Source organism: Xyrauchen texanus, chromosome 22, assembly GCF_025860055.1.
Source record: "Xyrauchen texanus isolate HMW12.3.18 chromosome 22, RBS_HiC_50CHRs, whole genome shotgun sequence".
NCBI classification, from domain to species: Eukaryota; Metazoa; Chordata; class Actinopteri; order Cypriniformes; family Catostomidae; genus Xyrauchen; species Xyrauchen texanus.
Genome location: NC_068297.1, coordinates 19,982,618 through 19,995,432, shown reverse-complemented (window position 1 = coordinate 19,995,432; position 12,815 = coordinate 19,982,618). Strand labels below are relative to the sequence as shown.

The 12,815-nt window shown below is 37.4% G+C and overlaps 1 pseudogene; it reads left to right on the top strand.

Moving 5' to 3' along the window:
* Window positions 1-307: 307 nt before the first annotated feature.
* On the top strand, window positions 308-10,885 carry LOC127662339 (G2/M phase-specific E3 ubiquitin-protein ligase-like; annotated as a pseudogene).
* The last annotated feature ends 1,930 nt before the right edge of the window (window positions 10,886-12,815 follow it).

The window sequence follows — 12,815 nt, the reverse complement described above, 5'->3', positions numbered from 1 at the left end:
GGCGAGAGGGAGTTTAAAAAAAAATTATTATGCGATTTGCGCACGTACTGCTCGGATGTATTTTATTACAACTAGGTTGTAAACAAAATGTTTTCATGTCTATATGAGTATGTGTCTATCTTTTAAACCGAAATAACAGTTTTATATTTCTTACTCTGGTAACACTGAAGTTAATGTAATGGCAGTTAGCAGCAGACTGCTAATTGTTGGCGTATTTTGCATATGTCACATCGATCATTTTAACATTTCGTAACGTTTTAATTACTGATCACTGTTTAATAATCTAATAAAGAGAGCGAAAATAGAGATGGGTACTGAGGTAAAAGAGATAAAGGACGATAAAGACCCCAGTAAGTTGTTTTTCATACAAATTTGCTTACATATCAACGACACTTACAATGCCTTCCTAATGATAATAATAATAATCGGGTATCTTACTTAATACCAGGATGTTTTACCCTCTCGGCTATTGAAGTTAAGATCTTGTTAATTGAGATCTGTGTCTGGTCTTTAGCTTGTGAACTTTGTAAGCGACCCGACAACATTCCAGAAAAATATGGGAGAAGATAACTGTTGAACAGCACAAACTGACTGTCCACTATTTCTGTTTGGTGAGCGACTGTGTGAGTTTTATACTTTACAGTTTGAGTGAAGCACATGCTATAAGCTTCTTATTAGGACCAGCAGCTCTTGCAAACATGGCCACTACATCCGTTTTACATTTATGCTGGTATTGTATATTTGGACAAACATTTAATTTTGGAGTCTCCCTTCTGAAATTAACCAGTTTAAATTGTTGGTGGAATTCTGTCCCATTTACCCCAAAGCATGTGACTTTCAAAACCTGTCTACAAAATATCCTAATCCTATCTTAATCGACAACTAAGAAAGAAAAGATTCCTATTTTAAGGGGTTTTCATGACAATTATGGATATTGTACCAGTAATTCTCTTTTGTTTCTCATGGTCTGAGAGTCCTTCAGGTGCCTTTTGGCAAACTCCAGACGGGCTGTCATGTACCTTTTACTGAGGAGTGGCTTCTGTCTAGAGCTAAATAAAAGAATGGTAAACAACAGTTGTTGTGCTATGGGTGGGTGAAATACCATTTGCAGTCTTTCCTGATCTCAAAAGAAACAAGGCACCTGTTTTGGAGGAAAAAAACAAGCTCAAAATAAGGGATTTACCTTACCCAAAATAAGCAAAAGCAAGCTATTATTTTCAGGTTAGAAATCATAACAAGCATAGTATACGATAGCCTTTTATAAAGTAACATCTATAAAAAATAAAAAAAATTCTCCCAATTTAGAATGCCCAATTCCCATTATGTAGTAGGTAATGTAGATCCTTTTGGTGGTGTGGTTACTCACCTCAATCCGGGTGGCGTAGGACAAGTCTCAGTTGCCTCCGCTTCTGAGACAGTCAAAACCGAGCATTTTATCATGTGGCTAGTTGTGGATGACACAGTGGAGACTCACAGCACGTGGAGACACATGCTACTCTCCACGATCCACGCACAACTTACCACGCGCCCCATTGAAAGCGAGAACCTCTAATCGCGAACGCGAGGTTACCCCCTCCCTAGCAACCAGGCCGATTTGGTTGCTTAGGAGACAAGGGTGGAGTCACTCAGCACACCCTGGATTCAAACGTACGACTGCCTGGGTGATAGTCTGCGTCAATACTTGCTGAGCTACCCAAGCCCCAATAAATGTATTATTAATATTAAATGTATCCCCAAAAATATTTAAAATATTTGGCCACCTAAAATCAAGTAATAGCCCAAATCTCTCTCCTGCATGAGAGTAAAGAGTAAATTATGAGAATTTTCATTTTTCCTTTCCTTTTGTTACACATTTTGCGGAGTGAATTACCCCCATGGTAAATATGAAACATGTTAAGGCTCAACTTTGATTTATGTGGAGAAATGTAATTAACTAATAACATCAAACTTGTAAAAACACTTATCAAGGAAACAGAACCAGCCTTTGCAGGTCAAGCAATGTATTTCAACACACTACACAGACACATACTCAGCTGCTTTAGAACAAACATAAACACAACCAAATAAACCTCCTTTGAGTATGGTACTATATCCTGTATATTAGTGCTGTCTGTATTTCCTAATGTGTGTGTATTTTCTGTTGCAGCCCTGTCTGTAATTCAGTCTTATGTGAGCTGCACACATTGCGTGGGCACGTTTGGACTAAATGTCACCTCTTGCGGGCAGAATTATTGTTTTTTAAACTAGCTGTTTCATTTAGAATCAGTGCATGCTCATGTTCTGCTAAAAAGAGAAGCCTTGTTTTCTTTCGGCAACAGGAAGTGGTGTAATTCTGAAAATGTACTGTGAACCTTTTGGTCTTTGTTTTCATGAAAAAAATATCAGAACAAAATTAACCAGTAATAAATTGGTTACCAGCATTTTAAAATAAAGTTTTTACTACAGAACAATTGAAAGGGAGTTCTTTCCGGGTTTTTGGTAATGTTCTGCAAAAAGTTTAGTTCATTTTCATTGCTTGAACTGTTTTTAGTCCATGTTGACAACAATGGAAATGGTAAAAATAAAATGTGCGGACTAATGAGAATTGAGTTAAATGTGCTAAAGTGTCCTGAAAGTAATCTAACAAAATGCTATAAATCATGATATATGGGGTTAAATAAGACCAGGATATTTTTTGACAGGTTTTGTGAGATCACCTATAATTTGTCAGCCATGAATCTCTTATGGGAATACATACTCTATAATTCAGACCTGAAAATAGTCCTAAAAGTATTCTATTTCGTACAGCTGGTGTCTAGTGGAGTATTTTATAGAGGAGAAGAGGATGAAGGCCTACTTGGTTTTCTTGTGGATGACATCTAGAAGGAGATTTGCAGATCTGCAAGGCTGGTAAATCCACATTTGGTGTATTTAATTCAATTACATCACTGCGTACATTTTTCTGAGACGGTAATGTTTTAAAACTTCACTTGCAGAAATGCACGCACTGCAAAAAAAATGGTGCTTCAGTGGGGTGCAATGTCACAAGTGGTCCACCTGCCTTGTAGAATCGAACAGGAGTTTATTTTCCAGTTCAATGGCTCGTTTCTGTAAGTATCTCTTGAATAGGTATCATCACTTTTGCTTTCCAAAGAAAGATGATAGTGTACGGTCCCATAAACAATAACCGAGATTGTAAAGAAAATCTAGAGTGAAATTTCCTTTATTTAAATGAAAAACACAGGGCTGATCTTTTATAGTAAAGAGCCCCTGAGAAATTGATTGATTGCACTTGTTTGCAGGTCTTACTGCAAAAAACATGCGCCTACTCGTCTCCAGCCCCAGTCTGCCTCTGTCCTGCTTTGTGTGTCTGGAACCCACTGAACCCATTCTCTCTTTTAATGTGCTGAAGTGTCCTGCATGTCATGGAAGCTGGTTTCACAGGGATTGTGTACAGGTAACCAACCATACTGTAAATTCAAGCATGCTTTTAGATGAACATGTCCTATATAACTATACATATACAAATTTGAGGTAGACCGATATATTGGTTTTACAGATTAATCGGTGCCGATAGTCAGTTATTATAAAAAATCTGTCGATAGTTGCCAATATTTTTTTCCCCCTCATTTGTTTAATTTTTTATCAATAAAGCTGGTTAATCATACACATACAAAACCCTTCATTTGATGAATATATAGGCTATAAATAGCTTAATTTGGTAAATATTTATTCCAGTTAAGGCTGCAGAAAATCAATTAATCTATGATTTTTTTTTTAATATATTTTTACTTCCGGAACCAGACTGTTGCGCTCTATTGATGGGCACTTTAGTTAACAAAATAAATTAAACAGAGTTGACTTTGAATAGCCCATTTCTACAATAGCATAAAATTATTGCTTTTGCGTGATGCTGCATTCACGTTGGTTTTAGTGTTCACAGTTTTCCTGACCAACCACTGGGTGGCGCCATGACACCACAGTAGTTAGCTGTCATAACAACTCGGAAGTAGTTAATGATATCAACGTAACAAACCTCAGGCCGCCACACGGGTGAGGCACTGTCAAAAGACTGTCAACGCAACTGTGGAGCCATGTGTATGCTAAACACGATTAATATAGTAAACATCACATTATCCGCCAAAACATACATGGGTACGAGTAAAAACACTGGAAACCGGAAAAGGAAAACACACTTCTGTTTTGAATCGTGAAACACTCTCGTGTTCAGTGAAAAAAACTGATCTTTTATACTGATATTATAACAACCTCTGTGTTTTTACTATAGTAGAGAGCGTAACGGTCAACTAGCATGTTAAAGCTATGTAGAGTATGCAACTTTTCTGTTTAAATACTTTCTCCTGTCTCATCTATATAGAGAGAAACACCATTCATATGTTAATTTTCTCAAAACTGTAAGCATTCTTTCTCTCTGGCACTTTGAAAATTCCTGTGTTTATTTTGAGCGACCCGCTTAGGCCTGCGCCAACAACATTACTCAACCAATAGTGCAAGTTGGGGTGGGACTAGAGTGAAGAGCTGTTTCAAGTTTATTCAGCATACTGAAGAATTTCCTCCATATACATCCATTAAAAAAAAACAGATGCTGGTTTCCTTGCCAATGTACAGCCCCATAAAATGTTCTTGACTGCCACGTTACGCATTTTGTTGCTAACCTTGTAGGCTCCCCTTGGTAGGAGGGCTCTAAAAAACGTGGGCAAGTTCAAGATGCCTGCCATAATGTCCAGCTCCACATATAGAGAAAATTACTGAGTGCACATTTAATATTGAAAACGTACTGTATGTGCAGTAAAGTAATCAAATTATATACAACAAAATCTAGTTTTATGGTTCCCATGGTCATGTAAAACCTGGAAATATCAGATTTTAAAATGGAGATTTCAGGCCTGGAGAAGTCATAGAAAATAGTTAAATCTTTAAAAGTCATGGAAATTTCTTTTGTGAATATATTTAAATTCTTTGGTTTAGAGCAGCTCTTAAATATTTATTGGCTTGAATTTGCTCTTTGTGAATGCAGTCTCCAAAATGATTTTTATTTTTTAATTCAGATCTGTATTCTGAACCTCAAAATTATGGAAATTAATTTGTCAAAATGTGTGGGAACCCTGTAGCTTCTTTCTCACTCTTCTTTGCCACCTTGTATTAAACCTGTGTTCTCTCACTTTGGTAGAGTCAGTGCCTTTGCCAAATTACGTTACATTACCACTGGCTAAAAGACAAGGGAGGAAGAGGCTGTTGCAAAGTATTTCAGACCTTCTCTCTTCACTCATCACTAAAAGGTACTTGCTCAATCACCAGCATCTGGTTTTGTAAGGGAACTTTCTGGAGAACTTATATGTCCAACACCTGTAGCATGCTGTCGATTACTACAGAATAGAGCTGCACAATTATTAGTATTTAAATCGAGATCACTACCAGTTCATTAAGCATAATAACCGTCTGCCATATTAGTGAGCTAGCAAACAGAAATATTCAGCTAGGTAAAGTTGCAAATTGTCAATTTTCATTATAGGCTGTCTATGGATGACAAATCACAAGCTCGTTTGTAGTTCCTTTTTAAGATTGACCTCACCTGACCAATGCTCTCTTCAGAAGTTCGCATTTTGAGCATGCGCTGAAATACAGAACAGCAGATGTGTGTTTACGGGTTTGTGGTCCGCACTGCTCTGCAATACTACACGTTCTGAATTCAGTTTGGTTCATGGGCATCGCTAACGTGCGCTGACGCACTTATATATAACGTACACTAAAGCTGATCAAGTGGATCATAATGAATTTTTTTTTGTAGAATTCTGTTACTTAAACTTTACTGCAAATAAATAGTTTTTGAAATCTATTGAACAACTTGTTTTTTAGGCAGTGTGTGTCAGCCACTTCTCCAGAGATTTTAATGGATCTGGCCTGTCAGATTTCACAGCAGCTGTCCACAGAGGTGCTAGTGAGAGATGATGTTAATGAGGTGCTGGAAGCAGCTCTGTGGGTTTTGTGGCAAAGTGACTTTAACCCATGCTATACTCTTTCTGTAAAATTCTCCAAAGACAAACTGAACAACAACGTTAGGAATCAGCATCTGTTCCTCAATGGTCTCGTTCAAAACTTGCAGATGTTTTGAAATCTTTGAGGGACCTGATGGAGATAAAAACCTGGTTCTGAACTCAAAAGGTAGGTCAGGTTTTTATTATTTGACTGACTTGTTTTTATTTAAAGGGACATTACACCCAAAAAAGAACATTTTGTATTTTGTTTTAATCATAATTTTGTTTTGCTCACCTTCATGTTACAAGCCTGTGTGAATTTCTCTCTTCAATGGAACACAAAAGGAGATGTTAGGCAGAGTGTTAGCCTCAGTCATCGTTCACTTTATTTTAATATTTTTTTCCATATAATGAAAGTGAAAGGTGATTGAGGCTAACATTTTGCCTAACTAATGTAAGTTCCACAAAAGAAAGAAAGTCATGTGGTTATTGAATACAAGTGAATGAGTAAATAGTGACAGAAATGTAATTTTAGGGTGAAGAATCACTTAGAAGAAGTTTATTTGATTTCCAATACAGTACCAGTCACTGCTAACAACTGACTTTCAAAATTAACAATTGTATCATATGAACAGCCCTGAGGAATGATCTTTACTTTGAGGTCGGTAGCCTGCTGGCTCTCTCTTTGGTTCATGGTGGTCCTCCCATGGCCGCCTTCTCTCCAGTGCTGTACCATAGTCTGTTCCACTACCCCACAGACTACATGCCTTCTGTAGAAGACCTTGGAGACACTGCTTTTGCACACAAAATCAGAAGAGTGAGTATTATTTTGATTTTAAGATTCAGAACTGGACAGATGTACATTTGTGGAGGCATAAATCATCATTACAGCTAGCAGAATGCAAATGATTGTTGTTGTACATATTTTAGATTGCAGAAGCAAACTCCATGAAGGCAGTCAGCATCACAGTATTTGGAAGCAGCAGGCTGCTGGCGAAAGATCGGCAAACTGTTCGAGAAATACATGTTGGTGGAGGATGTTCTAAATTTTTACCTGATCATCAGAGTGCAGCTACTTCTACAAAGGTTGGTACCCTAAACTGCTTGTGCCTTATATGTATACCTACAGTATATACAGTACATTAAAAAATATTTTTAATGATTTTTCACGTGTTCTTATTTTATTTTTTCAGATTTCGTGAGGTTCTGAGGACACTAGGACTGTTTAAGCAAGTTCAGATGTGTGCAGATTGTTTCTATTCCGTTTTCTGTGGCTCCATGGAGAGGTTGACAGCTGAATCCATCATCAAGTTCAAGTTTATTTATAAAGCACACTTAAAAACAACAAGAGTTGTAACCAAAGTGCTGTACAATTTTTTACAAACATTAATAACAGAATTAAATAGAACTTATAAAATGTTAAAAAGAACAGATTAATAAACATTATAAAACATACACAAAAAACTGTTATAATTCTCAACCAACATTATAGGCTAAAGAGAAAAAATGTATCTTCAATCTAGATTTAAATATAGGCAATGAGGAAGAAGACCTAACGACAAATGGAAGTGCATTCCACAACCTGGGGGCCGCAACCACAAACGCCCGATCACCTTTGGTTTTCAAACGGGATTGAGGAACAGAGAGGGAGCCCTTTACTGCTCAGCTTTCAGAGGACAACGAACAACAAGCAAAGGAGAACACAACCATAAGCTTTTGGAAACAGTATCTACACGAGTGTGAGGGTATGTTTCAAACAAAATTAGTAATGTGTGTTGTTAGAATTTAGAAACACAGTTTTTCTTTGGAGAATGAGTCCAGTCATATAATAGCCACTATTCTCCTGAGCAACCACTGGGTGGCAGTGGCACCATGATTATTCTAATTGCTTTTTGTGTTTCTGGTCTCATAATGCAATGTAAAAACTACCAAAACAAGTTATCCAGATGGAAAACAACAACTATTTTTATGTTTTTATTGGAGTAAAAATTTATTTCAGGCTCTACTTGGGCAGTTGTTGGCTGTCATAACAACACAAAGTAGATAATGATATCAACATAACTAGTCTCGGATCATCATTTCATAACATCTACCCTATAAAAATGGTCATCTCGACTCATAACTTCAAAGCCACTGTGCCGCCATATTTGTGTTCCCAAACATTCAAGTGTGCCTGATAGAAATGTTTGGCTTAATAGAAAATCTTCTAATTTCAGTGAGTAAGTGTTAGCTATTCAATCACTGATTTTGCAAAGTTAATTTAAAATTTAACTGATGTGCTTGGTTTTAATGGTTTTTAAATGGCAAATACACACACACAGAATGTGTGAAGTGTGTATGACTACAGAAAGTACGTCAATATGAAAGCCAAGCCAAAAAGCCAATTTAGAAACTCCGACCAGAATAAAAAAGAAGATCTCCAGGAAGAAGCATGTATGGTCAACCTATAACAAGTATAAATTGCAACTTTTCCTACCTGCATTACAACCTGTGGACAGTTTTGCCATATCTCTAGGTGAACATTGTGCTGTATTGATACACAGCACCCCAGTGCAAACGTATGCTCTTGAGTCAACATCGCGATTCACGAATGTCTTTTCCGTTGCAACTAATATTATCCATAACGAGCAAATCCAAAGTTAATCATAACTGTGACTTAAAGGCAAAATGTGTCGATCTTACCCGAAGGTTGGAGACTGTGAAATGGCACCGATATCACCTGTCAGTCGTTGGGAATACCAGTATGATCGCTTGAACACTTCCAGTGGCTTCACCTCCTGCTGGCAGGTTACCATTTTGTCAGCAATCCAGTTCTAATTAAAGCTAAATGGTATAGTCCCATAGCAGTTGCATAATATAAAACTTGTGTATACCTCATTTCTATAAACAAGATGTGAGTATCCAGTAGCTTACATTTTAGACACAATTTGATCAGTTATTTTGTCTCTATTTGCTCCACTAAAATGTCAAATGTGACAGCCTGTCTGGAATGCTGGGAATACTGACAATAAAAGTGATACAAACAGTGAAGTGCCCCAGTGCTGTTATAATAATTATCACTCTAAAGGGGGTTGCACACCGGACGCATCTGGTGGATGACATGGCGCATTAAAAAAATCAAAACAACTGTTTTTAATGAATGTACGGAGACCACCACCACTTGCCTTCTGTCAGCATTGGCCAGCTACGACCCCGAAGGCCATGCTACAGAGCGCAACTTGCATATTTTCCATTAAATACATTTTAATTTGCGTTCTTCATTCTTGAACAAGGGAAAAACCTTGGTTACTTTTGTGTGTGCTCTCTGCAACCAGAACCACCTGTGATTGACACCTGTGCCATGTCCTAGCCGCGGCGTGGCCTAGCACTTCACGTCCGGTGTGCAATTGCCTTTAGAATGCTGCTTGTCCAGTCAGATTTGACAGCTGTAACTAACTGTTGTATCATTGCATACAACATATATTTTATTTCCACCATATAGCGGTACAACATGAGCTTAATCCTTTCCTTGTGTTTCAGGAGGTTTGTGTGCATCATCACTTGAGGATATTCTATCGTTTGTCACTGCTACAGATGTGGTTCCTTCCATTGGATTCAACTCTGCTCCATCTCTTTCATTCCTAAACTCGCCAGACACTTCCTGTGCCTTTCCTCAGAGCATCTGTGACACCAATCATCTCATTCTACCAATACTACCTTCTTATGAGATCTTCAAGAAGCACTTGGATTACACTGTGTCAGTTTTCAGTTATGCAGGCCACTTAATGAAACTCTTCCTCCACTCTATGGATATTTCGTTAGATTAATGGTGTAGATTTTCCCAGTGATTTTTCACTGAAGCTCACAGCAGCATTACTTTGATTACCATGACCATAGGTTGCTCCTTACCCAATGTAACCTTTCACATTCATCAGAAGTTTCTAGCAGGTATTTGGAAGTAAATTGGAATTTCTAAACAGAAAAGACAGATGATGTCCTGGCACTGTTACAGTTTGCTAATATTTACATTAATAACTGCAACCAGTCAGCAGTAGTCACATTTAATAGGGATTCTCAGTTATGAGGCAATGCAAGTTCTTTACATTCTTAGACTTATGTTAAGATTCTCTATTCTTTGTGCATTTTCTAAAGAATAGTTGAATTTTTTTTTGCAAAGAAGAGATGTTCTTTCTATTGTTAATTGCTGTAAATTTGGTCTATATGGTGAGATCTTAAAATTACTTGAAAACTAGTCATTTATGCAAATGCATGTACACAAATGTCTCCACAATAAATAGTCTCTTTGGTGTCAGCTAAACATTACTAGTTACACATTTCAGGGATGCACAGCTTTTAGTTAGTAGTGCAACCACAGTTTAAACTGTTGAATAGGTATTGTTGTATGTACTTTGCCTACAGCACATACACTCACCTAAAGGATTATTAGGAACACCATACTAATACTGTGTTTGACCCCCTTTCGCCCTCAGAACTGCCTTGATTCAACACGGTGCTGAAAGCATTCTTTAGAAATGTTGGCCCATATTGATAGGATAGCATCTTGCAGTTGATGGAGATTTGTGGGATGCACATCCAGGGCACGAAGCTCCCGTTCCACCACATCCCAAAGATGCTCTATTGGGTTGAGATCTGGTGACTGTGCGGGCCATTTTAGTACAGTGAACTCATTGTCTTGTTCAAGAAACCAATTTGAAATGATTCGAGCTTTGTGACATGGTGCATTATCCTGCTGGAAGTACCCATCAGAGGATGGGTACATGGTGGCCATAAAGGGATGGACATGGTCAGAAACAATGCTCAGGTAGGCCGTGGCATTTAAACGATGCCCAGTTGGCACTAAGGGGCCTAAAGTGTGCCAAGAAAACATCCCCCACACCATTACACCACCACCACCAGCCTGCACAGTGGTAACAAGGCATGATGGATCCATGTTCTCATTCTGTTTACGCCAAATTCTGACTCTACCATCTGAATGTCTGAACAGAAATCTAGACTCATCAGACCAGGCAACATTTTTCCAGTCTTCAGCTGTCCAATTTTGGTGAGCTCTTGCAAATTGTAGCCTCTTTTTCCTATTTGTAGTGGAGATGAGTGGTACCCGGTGGGGTCTTCTGCTGTTGTAGCCCATCCGCCTCAAGGTTGTGTGTGTTGTGGCTTCACAAATGCTTTGCTGCATACCTCGGTTGTAACGAGTGGTTATTTCATCAAAGTTGCTCTTCTATCAGCTTGAATCAGTCGGCCCATTCTCCTCTGACCTCTAGCATCAACAAGGCATTTTCGCCCACAGGACTGCCGCATACTGGATGTTTTTCCCTTTTCACACCATTCTTTGTAAACCCTAGAAATGGTTGTGCGTGAAAATCCCAGTAACTGAGCAGATTGTGAAATACTCAGACCGGCCCGTCTGGCACCAACAAACATGCCACGCTCAAAATTGCTTAAATCACCTTTCTTTCCCATTCTGACATTCAGTTTGGAGTTCAGGAGATTGTCTTGACCAGGACCACACCCCTAAATGCATTGAAGCAACTGCCATGTGATTGGTTGATTAGATAATTGCATTAATGAGAAATTGAACAGGTGTTCCTAATAATCCTTTAGGTGAGTGTATTCTAGGCAGTGAAGGGAATTACATTTTCAAAATGTGAAAAGTTCACGTTGTAGTCTAAAAACTGATAGTAAATTCCAGGTAGCCACAAGATTGTACAATTGTTAATTTTGTCATCATTACTGGCCAAAATCCATTTACCCTACAATAGACCTTATTGAAAGCAGTGCCATCTTTGGTTTTGATTGAAATTACAGCAAGGCTGTGAGGGACAGACTTACAGTCTCTTCAATGGGGTGTAAAGTTGAAAGTTGCTGATGAAACATTGAAAAAAATATAATTTCAAGGAATTGAATAGTTTTTTGTACCAATATTTAATAATCAAGGAACATAAATAGACAAGACACAATAAAGTTGTGTAAAATAAGATGTGGTCTACGAGCTTTTTAATAGCTTTTTACAGTGCATGTCTTTGAAGAGAAGGTAAGTCTATCCCTCACAACCATGTTTTCATTCCTGTCAACAATCAAAGATGGTGCTGCTGTGCATAAGGTCTATGATTTTGAGTTTTATGTTCTCAATTTGTCAATTTTGTAAAAAATGACATTTATTACTGAGAAATGGAAAAGCCAGTTCCAATACATCACATTAAAATGTGCATTTTTGGAGCATAACGTGTAAACAGAAGTTGATCACTGTTCAAATTCATATGTTGGATATATATATATATATATATATATATATATATATATATATATATATAACAAATTCACAATGGTGTCAAATAACATTTTCCAATAACGGCACATATTCTTAGCAGGTAATGTGCGTTTAAAGTATTAAATTTGTAAAAATGGTAAAAACAAATAAAAAAAACGTGGCTGTATACAGGGTTTGGAGGGTTACTTTTGAAACAGAATATATGCTGTAAAATATAATTTGTAATGTATTCCGTTAGATTTCTCAAGCTCAGTAACATATTCTAAATACTTTTTAGAATATGTTTGGATTACTTCTTCAGCACTGGCAGATTTTTTTCACTTGTTTTGACAATAAAAACTCTACAGTACAGTAAAACAAAATACACATGTTAAAAATACTAATATCAAAGGTCTTACTAGAAAAAAAAATATTATGATCCAACGTGAATTTGCCTGGTAACGTGCATGTAAAATGGCTAGAACTAGCATTTTAGCTTAGCATAAAGCTGACAATTTACACAAGGTTTATTTCTATTTCTTCTGCTCAAAACTTACTTCAAACTTACTTCTCTGTCTACTCGTATGAATGTA